The sequence below is a fragment of the Pseudophryne corroboree genome, chromosome 7, assembly GCF_028390025.1.
Source record: "Pseudophryne corroboree isolate aPseCor3 chromosome 7, aPseCor3.hap2, whole genome shotgun sequence".
NCBI lineage: Eukaryota > Metazoa > Chordata > Amphibia > Anura > Myobatrachidae > Pseudophryne > Pseudophryne corroboree.
The window spans coordinates 374,389,885-374,407,246 of NC_086450.1; the positions used below are offsets into that span (position 1 = coordinate 374,389,885).

At 49.2% G+C, this 17,362-nt stretch overlaps 1 protein-coding gene across 4 annotated transcripts in view; it reads right to left on the minus strand.

Annotated features, from left to right (window-relative positions):
- PRKAR1B (protein kinase cAMP-dependent type I regulatory subunit beta) overlaps nt 1-17,362 on the minus strand; it is a 428,398-nt gene that overhangs the window by 238,014 nt on the left and 173,022 nt on the right. The gene's annotated exons all lie outside the window — the stretch shown is intronic.

Consider the following 17,362-nt stretch of genomic DNA (forward strand, 5'->3'; position numbering starts at 1 on the left):
CTCAGTTAGGATACTGTGCCCGGACGAGCGTACACAATAAGGAAGGATTTTGAATCCCGGGTAAGACTCATACCAGCCACACCAATCACACCGTACAACTTGTGATCTGAACCCAGTTAACAGTATGATAACAGAGGAGCCTCTGAAAAGATGGCTCACTACAACAAAAACCCGATTTTGTTAACAATAACTATGTACAAGTATTGCAGACAATCCGCACTTGGGATGGGCGCCCAGCATCGACTACGGACTACGAGAAATAGATTTATCGGTGAGTAAAATCTTATTTTCTCTAACGTCCTAAGTGGATGCTGGGGACTCCGTCAGGACCATGGGGATTATACCAAAGCTCCCAAACGGGCGGGAGAGTGCGGATGACTCTGCAGCACCGAATGAGAGAACTCCAGGTCCTCCTCAGCCAGGGTATCAAATTTGTAGAATTTAGCAAACGTGTTTGCCCCTGACCAAGTAGCTGCTCGGCAAAGTTGTAAAGCCGAGACCCCTCGGGCAGCCGCCCAAGATGAGCCCACTTTCCTTGTGGAATGGGCTTTTACAGATTTTGGCTGTGGCAGGCCTGCCACAGAATGTGCAAGCTGAATTGTACTACAAATCCAACGCGCAATAGTCTGCTTAGAAGCAGGAGCACCCAGCTTGTTGGGTGCATACAGGATAAACAGCGAGTCAGATTTCCTGACTCCAGCCGTCCTGGAAACATATATTTTCAGGGCCCTGACTACGTCCAGCAACTTGGAGTCCTCCAAGTCCCTAGTAGCCGCAGGCACCACAATAGGTTGGTTTAGGTGAAACGCTGAAACCACCTTAGGAAGAAATTGAGGACGAGTCCTCAATTCCGCCCTATCCGAATGAAATATCAGGTAAGGGCTTTTATAGGATAAAGCCGCCAATTCAGATACTCGCCTGGCAGAAGCCAGGGCCAACAACATTACCACTTTCCATGTGAGATATTTTAATTCCACCGTGGCAAGTGGCTCAAACCAATGTGATTTTAGGAATCCCAAAACTACATTGAGATCCCAAGGTGCCACTGGGGGCACAAAGGGAGGCTGTATATGCAGTACCCCTTTTACAAAAGTCTGAACTTCAGGAAATGAAGCCAATTCTCTCTGAAAGAAAATCGACAAGGCCGAAATTTGAACCTTAATGGACCCTAACTTTAGGCCCATGGACAGTCCTGTTTGCAGGAAATGTAGGAAACGACCTAGTTGAAATTCCTTTGTCGGGGCCTTCTTGGTCTCGCACCACGCAACATATTTTCGCCAAATACGGTGATAATGCTGTGCGGTTACATCCTTCCTAGCTTTAATCAGGGTAGGAATAACTTCATCTGGAATGCCTTTTTCCTTCAGAATCCGGCGTTCAACCGCCATGCCGTCAAACGCAGCCGCGGTAAGTCTTGGAACAGACAGGGTCCCTGCTGAAGCAGGTCCCTTCTTAACGGCAGAGGCCACGGGTCCTCTGTGAGCATCTCTTGAAGTTCCGGGTACCAAGTCCTTCTTGGCCAATCCGGAGCCAGTAGTATAGTTCTTACTCCTCTCCGTCTTATAATTCTCAGTACCTTGGGTAAGAGAGGCAGAGGAGGGAACACATACACCGACTGGAACACCCAAGGTGTTACCAGAGCGTCCACAGCTATTGCCTGCGGGTCTCTTGACCTGGCGCAATACCTGTCTAGTTTTTTGTTGAGGCGTGACGCCATCATGTCCACCTTTGGTTTTTCCCAACGGTTCACAATCATGAGGAAGACTTCCGGATGAAGTCCCCACTCCCCCGGGTGTAGGTCGTGTCTGCTGAGGAAGTCTGCTTCCCAGTTGTCCACTCCCGGAATGAACACTGCTGACAGTGCTATCACATGATTTTCCGCCCATTGCAGAATCCTTGCAGCTTCTGTCATTGCCCTCCTGCTTCTTGTGCCGCCCTGCCTGTTTATGTGGGCGACTGCTGTGATGTTGTCTGACTGGATCAACACCGGCTGACCCTGAAGCAGAGGCTTTGCTAGGCTTAGAGCATTGTAAATTGCCCTTAGTTCCAGTATATTTATGTGAAGTGAAGTCTCCAGGCTTGACCACACTCCCTGGAAGTTTCTTCCTTGTGTGACTGCTCCCCAGCCTCTCAGGCTGGCATCCGTGGTCACCAGGATCCAGTCCTGAATGCCGAATCTGCGGCCCTCTAGGAGATGAGCACTTTGCAGCCACCACAGAAGAGATACCCTTGTCCTTGGAGACAGGGTTATTTTCTGATGCATCTGAAGATGCGATCCGGACCATTTGTCCAGCAGATCCCACTGAAAAATTCTTGCGTGGAATCTGCCGAATGGAATCGCTTCGTAAGAAGCCACCATTTTTCCCAGGACCCTTGTGCATTGATGCACTGACACCTTTCCTGGTTTTAGGAGGTTCCTGACTAGCTCGGATAACTCCCTGGCTTTCTCCTCCGGGAGAAACACCTTTTCTCGACTGTGTCCAGAATCATCCCTAGGAACAGCAGACGTGTCGTCGGAATCAGCTGCGATTTTGGAATATTTAAAATCCACCCGTGCTGTTGTAGTACTTCTTGAGATAGTGCTACTCCGACTTCTAACTGTTCTCTGGACCTTGCCCTTATTAGGAGATCGTCCAAGTAAGGGATAATTAATACGCCTTTTCTTCGAAGAAGAATCATCATTTCGGCCATTACCTTGGTAAAGACCCGGGGTGCCGTGGACAATCCAAACGGCAGCGTCTGAAACTGATAATGACAGTTCTGTATTACGAACCTGGGATACCCTTGGTGAGAAGGGCAAATCGGGACATGGAGATAGGCATCCTTGATGTCCAGAGACACCATATAGTCCCCTTCTTCCAGGTTCGCTATCACTGCTCTGAGTGATTCCATCTTGAATTTGAACCTTTTGATATAAGTGTTCAAAGATTTTAGATTTAAAATCGGTCTCACCGAACCGTCTGGTTTCGGTACCACAAACAGTGTGGAGTAATATCCCTTCCCTTGTTGTAGGAGGGGTACTTTTATTATCACCTGTTGGGAGTACAGCTTGTGAATGGCTCCCAATACCGCCTCCCTGTCGGAGGGAGCTATTGGTAAAGCAGACTTCAGGAACCGGCGAGGGGGAGACGTCTCGAATTCCAATTTGTACCCCAGAGATACTACTTGCAGGATCCAGGGGTTCACTTGCGAGTGAGCCCACTGCGCGCTGAAATTTCTGAGATGACCTCCCACCGTACCTGAGTCTGCTTGTAAGGACCCAGCGTCATGCTGAGGACTTGGCAGAAGCGGAAGAGGGCTTCTGTTCTTGGGAAGAAGCTGTCTGCTGCAGTCTTTTTCCCCTTCCTCTACCCCGGGGCAGATATGACTGTCCTTTTGTCCGCTTGCCTTTATGGGAACGAAAGGACTGATGCTGAAAAGACGGTGTCTTTTTCTGTTGAGAGGTGACTTGAGGTAAAAATGTGGATTTCCCAGCCGTTGCCGTGGTTACCAGGTCTGATAGACCGACCCCAAATAACTCCTCCCCTTTATACGGCAATACCTCCATGTGCCGTTTTGAAACCGCATCACCTGACCACTGTCGCGTCCATAACCCTCTTCTGGCAGAAATGGACAGCGCACTTACTCTTGATGCCAGAGTGCAAATATCTCTCTGTGCATCTCGCATATATAAAAATGCATCTTTTAATTGCTCAATAGTCAATAAAATACTGTCCCTATCCAGGGTATCAATATTCTCAGTCAGGGAGTCCGACCACGCCACCCCAGCACTGCACATCCAGGCTGAGGCGATTGCTGGTCGCAGTATAACACCAGTATGTGTGTATATACTTTTAAGGATATTTTCCAGCCTCCTATCTGCTGGCTCCTTAAGGGCGGCCGTTTCTGGAGACGGTAACGCCACTTGTTTTGATAAGCGTGTGAGCGCCTTATCTACCCTAGGGGGTGTTTCCCAACGAGCCCTAACTCAATAATTTTTTAGAAATTAGCAGTTTTTTGTCGGGGGTAACCCACGCTTCATCACACACTTCATTTAATTCCTCTGATTCAGGAAAAACTACGGGTAGTTTTTTCACACCCCACATAATACCCCTTTTCGTGGTACTTGCAGTATCAGAGATGTGCAAAACCTCCTTCATTGCCGTGATCATGTAACGTGTGGCCCTACTGGAAAATACGTTTGTTTCTTCACCGTCGACACTGGAGTCAGTGTCTGTGTCTGGGTCCGTGTCGACCCACTGAGGTAACGGGCGTTTTATAGCCCCTGACGGTGTTTGAGACGCCTGGACAGGCACTAACTGAGCTGCCGGCTGTCTCATGTCGTCAACAGTTTTTTGTAACGTGCCGACACTGTCACGTAATTCCTTAATTACGGCCATCCATTCAGGTGTCGACTCCCTAGGGGGTGACATCACCATTATAGGCAATTGCTCCGCCTCCACATCATTTTCCTCCTCATACATTGCGACACACACGTACCGACACCCAGCACACACACAGGGAATGCTCTGATAGAGGACAGGACCCCACTTAGCCCCTTGGGGAGACAGAGGGAGAGTTTGCCAGCACACACCAGAGCGCTATATATGTATAGGGACAACCTTACAATAAGTGTCTATCCCTTATAGCTGCTTATATCTGTTATTTTGCCAAATAAGTGCCCCCCTCTGTTTTTTACCCTGTTTCTGTAGTGCAGGATGCAGGGGAGATTCTGGGAGCCTTCCTACCAGCGGAGCTGTGTGGGAAAAATGGCGCTGTGTGCTGAGGAGATAGGCCCCGCCCCCTTCTCGGCGGGCTCTTCTCCCGCTTTTTTCTGGAAAACTGGCAGGGGTTAAATACATCCATATAGCCCAGGAGCTATATGTGATGTATTTTTTGCCAAATAAGGTAAATTCATTGCTTCCCAGGGCGCCCCCCCCCAGCGCCCTGCACCCTCAGTGACCGAAGTGTGAAGTGTGCTGAGAGCAATGGCGCACAGCTGCAGTGCTGTGCGCTACCTTATAAAGACAGGAAAGTCTTCTGCCGCCGATTTATGGACCTCTTCTTGCTTCAGCATCTGTAAGGGGGCCGGCGGCGCGGCTCCGGGACCCATCCATGGCTGGGCCTGTGATCGTCCCTCTGGAGCTAATGTCCAGTAGCCAAGAAGCCCAATCCACTCTGCACGCAGGTGAGTTCGCTTCTTCTCCCCTTAGTCCCACGCTGCAGTGAGCCTGTTGCCAGCAGGACTCACTGAAAATAAAAAAAACCTAAGTATACTTTTACTTCTAAGCAGCTCAGGAGAGCCACCTAGATTGCACCCTTCTCGGCCGGGCACAAAGATCTAACTGAGGCTTGGAGGAGGGTCATAGGGGGAGGAGCCAGTGCACACCACCTAGGTCCAAAAGCTTTTACTTTTTGTGCCCTGTCTCCTGCGGAGCCGCTATTCCCCATGGTCCTGACGGAGTCCCCAGCATCCACTTAGGACGTTAGAGAAATAAGATTTTAAACCTACCGGTAAATCTTTTTCTCCTAGTCCGTAGAGGATGCTGGGGACTCCGTAAGGACCATGGGGTATAGATGGGCTCCACAGGAGACATGGGCACTATAAAGAACTTTAGAATGGGTGTGCACTGGCTCCTCCCTCTATGCCCCTCCTCCAGACCTCAGTTAGAGAAACTGTGCCCAGAGGAGACGGACAGTACGAGGAAAGGATTTTTGTTAAACTAAGGGCAAGATTCATACCAGCCCACACCATCCACACCGTATAACATGGAATATACGAACCAGTTAACAGTATGAAACAAAACAGCATCAGCCCGAGACTGATCAAAACTGTAACATAACCCTTACGTAAGCAAACTATATACAAGTCTTGCAGAAGATAGTCCGCACTGGGACGGGCGCCTCTACGGACTAGGAGAAAAAGATTTACCCGTAGGTTTAAAATCTTATTTTCTCTTACGTCCTAGAGGATGCTGGGGACTCCGTAAGGACCATGGGGATTATACCAAAGCTCCAGACCGGGCGGGAGAGTGCGTATGACTCTGCAGCACCGATTGAGTAAACATGAGGTCCTCCTCAGCCAAGGTATCAAACTTGTAGAACTTTGCAAAAGTGTTTGACCCTGACCAAGTCGCCGCTCGGCAAAGCTGTAATGCCGAGACGCCTCGGGTAGCCGCCCAAGAACAGCCCACCTTCCTAGTGGAATGGGCCTTAACCGAATTTGGTAACGGCAATCCAGCCGTAGAATGAGCCTGCTGAATCGTGTTACAGATCCAGCGAGCAATAGTCTGCTTAGAAGCAGGAGCGCCAACCTGGTTGGCTGCATACAGGACAAACAGAGCCTCTGTTTTCCTAACCCGAGCCGTCCTGGCTACATACTTTTTTAAGGCCCTGACTACATCAAGGGACTCGGAATCCTCCAAGACCCCTGTAGCCACAGGCACCACAATATGTTGATTCATATGAAACGATGAAACCACCTTAGGCAAAAATTGAGGACGAGTCCGCAATTCTGCTCTATCCACATGGAAAATCAGATAGGGGCTTTTGTGAGACAAAGCCGCCAATTCAGACACCCGCCTTGCAGATGCCAAGGCCAACAACATGATCACTTTCCAAGTGAGACATTTTAATTCCACCGTTCGAAGAGGCTCAAACCAGTGAGATTTCAGGAACTGTAACACCACGTTAAGGTCCCATGGTGCCACTGGAGGCACAAAAGGAGGCTGGATGTGCAGCACTCCCGATACAAAAGTCTGGACTTCTGGGAGAGAAGCCAATTCCTTCTGAAAGAAAATCGATAGGGACAAAATCTGTACCTTAATGGAGCCTAATTTTAGGCCCATATCCACTCCTGTCTGTAGAAAGTGGAGAAAACGGCCCAGATGGAAATCTTCCGCAGGAGCATTCTTGGCTTCACACCAAGATATATACTTTCTCCAGATACGGTGATAATGCTTCGCCGTCACCTCCTTCCTAGCCCTTATCAGAGTAGGGATGACTTCTTCCGGAATGCCTTTACCAGCTAGGATTCGGCGTTCAACCGCCATGCCGTCAAACGCAACCGCGGTAAGTCTTGGAACAGACAGGGCCCCTGTTACAACAGGTCCTCTCTGAGAGAAAGAGGCCACGGATCCTCTGTGAGCATTTCCTGAAGCTATGAATACCAGACCCTTCGAGGACAATCTGGAACAATGAGTATTGTTCGCACTCTTTTTCGTCTTATTGTTCTCAGTATTTTTGAGATGAGTGGAAGAGGAGGGAACACATAGACCGACTGAAACACCCACGGTGTCACCAGGGCGTCCACTGCTACTGCCTGAGGGTACCGTGACCTGGCACAATACCTCCGAAGCTTCTTGTTGAGGCGCGACGCCATCATGTCTATTTGAGGAAGTTCCCAAAGACTTGTTATCTCTGCAAAAACTTCTTGATGAAGTCCCCACTCTCCTGGATGGAGATCGTGTCTGCTGAGGAAGTCTGCTTCCCAGTTGTCCACTCCCGGAATGAATACCGCTGACAGAGCGCTTACGTGATTTTCTGCCCAGCGCAGAATCTTCATGGCTTCGGCCATTGCCACTCTGCTCCTTGTCCCGCCTTGGCGGTTTACATGAGCCACAGCTGTGACGTTGTCTGATTGAATCAGAACCAGAAGGCCGCAAAGAAGATTTTCCGCTTGTCGAAGGCCGTTGTATATGGCCCTTAATTCCAGTATGTTGATGTGTAGACAAGCCTTTTGGCTTGACCATAGTCCCTGAAAATTCCTTCCCTGTGTGACTGCTCCCCATCCTCGGAGGCTCGCGTCCGTGGTCACCAGAACCCAGTCTTGAATGCCGAACCTGCGACCCTCTAGAAGGTGAGCACTCTGCAGCCACCACAGGAGAGACACCCTGGCCCTGGGTGACAGGGTTATTTTCTGATGTATTTGAAGATGGGACCCGGACCACTTGTCCAGAAGGTCCCACTGAAAAGTCCTCGCATGAAACCTGCCGAAGAAGACGGCCTCGTATGAAGCCACCATTTTCCCCAGTACTCGAGTGCATTGATGTACTGACACTCTCGTCGGTTTTAACAGGTCTCTGACCATGTTCTGGAGTTCCTGGGCTTTTTCCATCGGGAGAAAAACCCTCTTTTGTTCTGTGTCCATAATCATGCGTAAGAACGACAGCAGAGTCGTAGGAACCAACTGTGACTTTGGTAGATTTAGAATCCAGCCATGTTGTTGCAGCACTCTCAGGGAGAGTGACACGCTTTTCTGCAACTGTTCCCTTGATCTTGCTTTTATCAGGAGGTCGTCCAAGTACAGGATAATTGTGACTCCTTGCCTGCGCAGGAGCACCATCATTTCCGCCATTACCTTGGTGAAAACCCTCGGGGCCGTGGAAAGCCCAAACGGCAACGTCTGAAACTGGTAATGACAGTCCTGTACGGCGAATCTCAGGTATGCCTGATGAGGAGGATATATGGGGACGTGAAGGTATGCATCCTTTATGTCTAGTGACACCATAAAATCCCCCCCTTCCAGGCTTGAGATAACCGCCCTGAGCGATTCCATCTTGAACTTGAACCTTCTTATGTACAGGTTTAGGGATTTTAAGTTTAGAATAGGTCTGACCGAGCCATCCGGTTTCGGGACCACAAACAGGATTGAATAGTACCCCTTTCCCTGTTCATTTAGGGGAACCTTGATAATCACTTGCTGTTGACACAGCTTTTGAATTGCAGCTAAAACTATCTCCCTCTCTGGGGGAGAAGCTGGTAAAGCCGATTTGAAGAATCGGCGAGGAGGCACGTCTTCGAATTCCAGCTTGTAGCCCTGGGATATAATTTCCATCACCCAAGGATCCACATCCGACTGAACCCAGACGTGGCTGAAAAGTCGAAGACGTGCCCCCACCGGCGCGGACTCCCTCAGTGGAGCCCCAGCGTCATGCGCTGGATTTAGTAGAAGCCAGGGAGGACTTCTGCTCCTGGGAACTAGCCGTAGCAGGCATTCTTTTCCCTTTACCTTTACCTCTGGCGAGGAAGGAAGATCCCCGACCTCTTCTGGACTTAGTGACCGAAAGGACTGCATTTGATACTGCAGTGTTTTCTTTTGCTGTGGGGGAACATAAGGCAAAAAGGTAGATTTACCCACGGTAGCTGTGGAGACCAGATCCGTGAGACCTTCCCCAAATAAAACTTCACCCTTGTAAGGCAAAACTTCCATATGCCTTTTTGAATCGGCATCACCCGTCCATGGCGGGTCCACAGCGCTCGCCTAGCAGAAATGGCCATGGCGTTGGCTCTCGAACCTAGCAGCCCAACGTCTCTCTGAGCGTCTCTCATATATAAGACTGCGTCTTTGATGTGACCTAAGGTCAATAAAATGGTATCCCTATCTAGGGTATCAAACTCAGCGGACAAGGTATCTGTCCAAGCTGCTACAGCGCTACAAACCCACGCCGAGTAAAGCCCCTGTATGTTTATATATTGATTTTAAAGTCGTTTCCTGTCTGCGATCAGCAGGATCCTTGAGGGCTGCCGTGTCTGGAGACGGTAGCGCCACCTTCTTTGATAAGCGCGTTAAAGCCTTGTCCACCCTGGGCGAGGACTCCCACCATACCCTGTCCTGTGTAGGGAAATGATACGCCGTAAGAATTCTTTTGGGAATCTGCAGTTTCTTGTCTGGAGATTCCCAAGCCTTTTCAAATAACGCATTCAGCTCATGAGATGGGGGAAAGGTTACCTCAGGTTTCTTTTCCTTAAACATGTGTACCCTCGTGTCAAGGACAGAGGGGTCATCTGTGATATGCAAAACATCTTTTATCGCAATAATCATATAATGAATGCTTTTGGCCACCCTTGGGTGCAACCTCGTATCATCGTAGTCGACACTGGAGTCAGAATCCGTGTCGGTATCAGTGTCTGCTATTTGGGATAGGGGACGTTTTTGACACCCTGAAGTGCCCTGTGACACCGTCAAAGCCATTGATTGACTCCCTGTATTATCCCTGGACTCTGCTTTGTCTAATCTCTTATGTAACAAAGTCACATTTGCATTTAAAACATTCCACATGTCCAACCAATCAGGAGTCGGCGTTGCCGACGGAGACACCACAATCATCTGCTCCACCTCCTCCCTAGATGAGCCTTCCGCTTCAGACATGCCGACACACGCGTACCGACACCCCCACACACACAGGGATATATTTATATGGAGACAGTTCCCCAATAAGGCCCTTTGGAGAGACAGAGAGAGAGTATGCCAGCACACACCCAGCGCCAACTGATACTGGAACAAAATCCCCAGATAACAGCGCTTTTATGATTATCTGTATATACCTATACACTCACTGCGCCTTACAAGTGCTCCCCCCCCTCTTTTTTGCCCTGTGTCACCGTGTTCAGCAGGGGAGAGTCCGGGGAGCCAGCTTCTCTGCATGTGTTGTGGAGAAAAATGGCGCTGGTCAGTGCTGTGGGATCAAGCTCCGTCCCCTAAGCGACGGGCTTCGGTCCCGCTCAATTTGTTTAATACTGGCGGGGGATTTAATATATATTGCCACCTCAGCTTATATATGCTTTTTAGCCAGTCCTAGAGGTCTTTTATTGCTGCCCAGGTCGCCCCCCCTGCGCCCTGCACCCATCCGTGCCATGCAGTGTGTGTTGTGTGTGGGAGCAATGGCGCGCAGCGTTACCTCAGAGAAGATCTGAAGTCTTCTGCCGCCTTTGAAGTCTTCTTTCTTCTTATACTCACCCGGCTTCTATCTTCCGGCTCTGCGAGGAGGACGGCGGCGCGGCTCTGGGACGAACGGCGAGGGTGAGACCTACGTTCCGACCCTCTGGAGCTAATGGTGTCCAGTAGCCTAAGAAGCAGAGCCTATCATTTAAGTAGGTCTGCTTCTCTCTCCTCAGTCCCACGATGCAGGGAGCCTGTTGCCAGCAGTGCTGCCTGAAAATAAAAAAACCTAACAAAATTCTTTTTCAGAGAAGCTCAGGAGAGCTCCCCTGTAATGCACCCAGTCTCCTCTGGGCACAGGATCTAACTGAGGTCTGGAGGAGGGGCATAGAGGGAGGAGCCAGTGCACACCCATACTAAAAGTTCTTTATAGTGCCCATGTCTCCTGCGGAGCCCGTCTATACCCCATGGTCCTTACGGAGTCCCTAGCATCCTCTAGGACGTAAGAGAAAATAACATACTATTTCCATCCATCATGCTGTCTGCACAATCGTTTACAGAAAGAAGACAAAGATTAGTAGGTTGGTGCTCTTACATCTCACAGCAATGGTCAGCTACAGCTTCTGCGATTAGCTAGCTCAGGTGTAAGCAATCTGATACACTTCAGGGGTCACATTCGTCGGCTATCTATCCTTCAACAAAAGGGCCGTACATTATACTTAATCTCAGTAAAACGTTAAAGCAATGCATTTAGGGGGTAATTCCAAGTTGATCGCAGCAGGAATTTTGTTAGCAGTTGGGCAAAACCATGTGCACTGCAGGGGAGGCAGATATAACATGTGCAGAGAGAGTTAGATTTGGGTGGGTTATTTTGTTTCTGTGCAGGGTAAATACTGGATGCTTTATATTTACACTGCAAATTAGATTGCAGATTGAACGCACCCCACCCAAATCTAACTCTCTCTGCACATATTAAATCTGCCTCCCTGCAGTGCACATGGTTTTGCCCAACTGCTAACAACATTTCTGCTGCGATCAACTTGGAATTACCCCCTTAGTGGAAGAAAGAGACACCTATCTGTAACATATCAACAGGCAATTTAAACAAGTGTTAAAAAAATAATAATAGAAAGCAGATCAGGCAGTAAAGCAGGGAACCCGTGAGCTGCATGTGAGGGCTCAGAGGGCCACATGCAGCCATAGGGCCACCTAGACAGTCCACAAGGATACTAGGGGGTATATTCAATTGAAGTCGAAAACTGCCATCTGTCGAAAGTTTTCGACTTTTTAAGGTCGAATCCAGATTCGACCTATTCAATATTTTGCAAATCTTTTCGACTTGTCGAAAAGCACGTGGATCGGCGGAATAGCTGCCGATCCACGTGTGACAAAAACATGTCGAAATGGATCCAACTTTAATTGAATATACCCCTAAGTAGCTTACAGTCAGCTGCAACACTTCCACATGCAGGGGCAGGACCAGGGAAAATAACTACAAGATATAATAATAACAACAACAATAATACTAATAATAATAATAATAATAATATTTATATTTCACATCACAGTGACAGCTTATGTTTTTATAGAACTACACAGGGGGCGCAATAATCGCTAATTATTGTATAAAAAACAACAACATATATATCTACATATATATAGATAGATAGATAGATAGATAGATAGATAGATAGATAGATAGATAGATAGATAGATAGATAGATAGATAGATATACCTATATATACCTCTATCAAATGATTTAGGATGCTTCCAAACGTATCAGATTTCTATGCTTTTCTCACAAAAAATAAGATTTTACTCACCGGTAAATCTATTTCTCGTAGTCCGTAGTGGATGCTGGGAACTCCGTAAGGACCATGGGGAATAGCGGCTCCGCAGGAGACTGGGCACAACTAAAGAAAGCTTTAGGACTACCTGGTGTGCACTGGCTCCTCCCTCTATGACCCTCCTCCAGACCTCAGTTAGGATACTGTGCCCGGAAGAGCTGACACAATAAGGAAAGGATTTGGAATCCCGGGTAAGACTCATACCAGCCACACCAATCACACCGTATAACTCGTGATACTATACCCAGCTAACAGTATGAAATATAACTGAGCCTCTCAACAGATGGCTCAACAATAACCCTTTAGTTAACCAATAACTATATACAAGTATTGCAGACAATCCGCACTTGGGACGGGGGCGCCCAGCATCCACTACGGACTACGAGAAATAGATTTACCGGTGAGTAAAATCTTATTTTCTCTAACGTCCTAAGTGGATGCTGGGAACTCCGTAAGGACCATGGGGATTATACCAAAGCTCCCAAACGGGCGGGAGAGTGCGGATGACTCTGCAGCACCGAATGAGCGAACTCTAGGTCCTCCTCAGCCAGGGTATCAAACTTGTAGAATTTAGCAAATGTGTTTGACCCCGACCAAGTAGCTGCTCAGCAAAGTTGTAAAGCCGAGACCCCTCGGGCAGCCGCCCAAGAAGAGCCCACCTTCCTCGTGGAATGGGCTTTTACAGATTTAGGATGCGACAGTCCAGCCGCAGAATGTGCAAGTTGAATCGTGCTACAGATCCAGCGAGCAATAGTCTGCTTTGAAGCAGGCGCACCCAACTTGTTGGGTGCATGCAGGATAAATAGCGAGTCAGTCTTTCTGATTCCAGCTGTCCTGGAAACATAGATTTTTAGGGCCCGGACTACGTCCAGCAACTTGGAATCCTCCAAGTCACGAGTAGCCGCAGGCACCACAATAGGCTGGTTCAAATGAAAAGCTGAAACTACCTCTGGGAGAAATTGGGGACGAGTCCTCAATTCCGCCCGGAACAATGAGTATAGTTCTTACTCCTCTTCGTCTTATTATCCTCAGTACCTTTGGTATGAGAGTAAGAGGAGGGAACACATAAACCGACTGGTACACCCACGGTGTCACTAGAGCGTCCACAGCTATTGCCTGAGGGTCTCTCGACCTGGCGCAATATCTTTCTAGCTTTTTGTTGAGGCGGTACGCCATCATGTCCACCTGTGGCCGTTCCCAGCGATTTACAATCAGCTGAAAGACTTCTGGATGAAGTCCCCACTCTCCCGGGTGGAGGTCGTGCCTGCTGAGGAAGTCTGCTTCCCAGTTGTCCACTCCCGGAATGAACACTGCTGACAGTGCTAACACGTGATTTTCCGCCCATCTGAGAATCCTTGTGGCTTCTGCCATCGCCGTCCTGCTTCTCGTGCCGCCCTGTCGGTTTACATGGGCGACCGCCGTGATGTTGTCTGACTGGATCAGTACCGGCTGGTTTTGAAGCAGGGGTCTTGCCTGACTTAGGGCATTGTAGATGGCCCTTAGTTCCAGAATATTTATGTGTAGGGAAATCTCCTGGCTTGACCATAGCCCTTGGAATTTTCTTCCCTGTGTGACTGCCCCCCAGCCTCGAAGGCTGGCATCCGTGGTCACCAGGACCCAGTCCTGTATGCCGAATCTGCGGCCCTCTAGAAGATGAGCACTCTGCAGCCACCACAACAGAGACACCCTGGTCCTTGGAGACAGGGTTATCAGCCGATGCATCTGAAGATGGGATCCGGACCACTTGTCCAACAGATCCCACTGAAAGATTCTTGCATGGAACATGCCGAATGGAATTGCTTCGTAGGAAGCTACCATTTTTCCCAGGACTCGCGTGCAGTGATGCACCGAGACCTGTTTTGGTTTTAGGAGATCTCTGACTAGAGACGACAACTCCTTGGCTTTCTCCTCCGGGAGAAACACCCTTTTCTGGTCTGTGTCCAGAACCATCCCCAGAAACAGTAGACGTGTCGTAGGAACCAGCTGTGACTTTGGAATATTCAGAATCCAACCGTGCTGTTGTAGCACCTCCCGAGATAGTGCTACCCCGACCAACAACTGCTCCCTGGACCTCGCCTTTATAAGGAGATCGTGCAAGTATGGGATAATTAAAACTCCCTTTTTTCGAAGGAGTATCATCATTTCGGCCATTACCTTGGTAAATACCCTCGGTGCCGTGGACAGACCAAACGGCAACGTCTGGAATTGGTAATGACAGTCCTGTACCACAAATCTGAGGTACTCCTGGTGAGGAAGGTAAATGGGGACATGCAGGTAAGCATCCTTGATGTCCAGTGATACCATGCAATCCCCTTTCTCCAGGCTTCAAATAACCGCCCTGAGCGATTCCATCTTGAACTTGAACCTTTTTATATATGTGTTCAAGGATTTCAAATTTAAAATGGGTCTCACCGAATTGTCCGGTTTCGGTACCACAAACATTGTGGAATAGTAACCCCTTCCTTGTTGAAGGAGGGGTACCTTGACTATCACCTGCTGCGAATACAGCTTGTGAATTGCCTCCAGCACTGCCTCCCTGTCCGAGGGAGCTGTTGGCAAGGCAGATTTGAGGAAACGGCGAGGGGGAGACGTCTCGAATTCCAGCTTGTACCCCTGAGATACTACTTGTAGAATCCAGGGATCCACCCGTGAGCGAGCCCACTGGTCGCTGAAGTTCTTGAGACGGGCCCCCACCGTACCTGGCTCCGCCTGTGGAGCCCCAGCATCATGCGGTGGACTTAGAGGAAGCGGGGGAGGGCTTTTGTTCCTGGGAACTGGCTGTATGCTGCAGCTTTTTTCCTCTACCTCTGCCTCTGGGCAGAAAGGACGCGCCTTTAACCCGCTTGCCTTTCTGGGGCCGAAAGGACTGTACCTGATAATACGGTGCTTTCTTTGGCTGTGAGGGAACATGGGGTAAAAATGCTGACTTCCCAGCTGTCGCTGTGGAAACGACGTCCGAGAGACCATCCCCGAACAACTCCTCACCCTTGTAAGGCAAAACTTCCATGTGCCTTTTAGAATCTGCATCCCCTGTCCACTGCCGAGTCCATAAACCCCTCCTGGCAGAAATGGACATTGCACTTATTTTAGATGCCAGCCGGCAAATATCCCTCTGTGCATCTCTCATGTATAAGACTGCGTCTTTAATATGCTCTATGGTTAGCAATATAGTGTCCCTGTCTAAGGTATCAATATTTTCTGACAGGGAATCTGACCACGCAGCTGCAGCACTGCACATCCATGCTGAAGCAATAGCTGGTCTCAGTATAATACCTGAGTGTGTATAAACAGACTTCAGGATAGCCTCCTGCTTCCTATCAGCAGGCTCCTTTAGGGCGGCCGTGTCCAGAGACGGTAGTGCCACCTTCTTTGACAGGCGTGTAAGCGCTTTATCTACCCTAGGGGATGTCTCCCAACGTGACCTATCCTCTGGCGGGAAAGGGTACGCCATTAGTAACTTTTTAGAAATTACTAGTTTCTTATCGGAGGAAGCCCACGCTTCTTCACACACTTCATTTAATTCATCAGAAGGGGGAAAAACCACTGGTAGTTTTTTCTCCCCAAACATAATACCCTTTTTTGTGGTACCTGGGGTAATATCAGAAATGTGCAACACATTTTTCATTGCCGTAATCATGTAACGTGTGGCTCTATTGGAATGTACACTAGTCTCATCATCGTCGACACTGGAGTCAGTATCTGTGTCGACATCTGTGTCTGCCATCTGAGGTAACGGGCGTTTTAGAGCCCCTGATGGCTTTTGAGACGTCTGGGCAGGCACAGGCTGAGAAGCCGGCTGTCCCACATCTGATATGTCGTCAAACCTTTTATGTAAGGAGTTGACACTGTCGCGTAATTCCTTCCACATATCCATCCACTCAGGTGTCGACCCCGCAGGGGGTGACATCACATTTATCGGCACCTGCTCCGCCTCCACATAAGCCTCCTCATCAAACATGTCGACACAGCCGTACCGACACACCGCACACACACAGGGAATGCTCTGACTGAGGACAGGACCCTACAAAGCCCTTTGGGGAGACAGAGAGAGAGTATGCCAGCACACACCAGAGCGCTATATAAAACAGGGATACACACTACACAGTGATTTTACCCCTTATAGCTGCTTATATATCACAGATTGCGCCTAAATTTAGTGCCCCCCCTCTCTTTTTTACCCTATGTAGTCTGGAACTGCAGGGGAGAGCCTGGGGAGCGATCCTTCCAGCGGAGCTGTGAGGGAAAATGGCGCCAGTGTGCTGAGGGAGATAGCCCCGCCCCTTTTCTGGCGGGCTTCTCCCGCTTTTTTTATACAGTTATGGCAGGGGATTTTACACATATATAGTCTTAAAGGCTATATTATGTGTTAATTTGCCAAGTAAGGTACTTATATTGCAGCCCAGGGCGCCCCCCCATCCCCAGCGCCCTGCACCCATCAGTGACCGGAGTATGTGGTGTGCCTGGGGAGCAATGGCGCACAGCTGCAGTGCTGTGCGCTACCTTAATGAAGACCGAAGTCTTCTGCCGCCGATTTCCAGGAACGTCTTCTTGCTTCTGGCTCTGCTAGGGGGATGGCGGCGCGGCTCCGGGACCGGACGACCGAGGCTGGGCCTGTGTTCGATCCCTCTGGAGCTAATGGTGTCCAGTAGCCTAGAAGCCCAAGCTAGCTGCAAGCAGGTAGGTTCACTTCTCTCCCCTAGGTCCCTCGTAGCAGTGAGTCTGTTGCCAGCAGATCTCACTGAAAATAAAAAACCTAAATATTACTTTCTTTCTAAGAGCTCAGAAGAGCCCCTAGTGTGCATCCAGCTCGGCCGGGCACAAAATTCTAACTGAGGTCTGGAGGAGGGTCATAGAGGGAGGAGCCAGTGCACACCA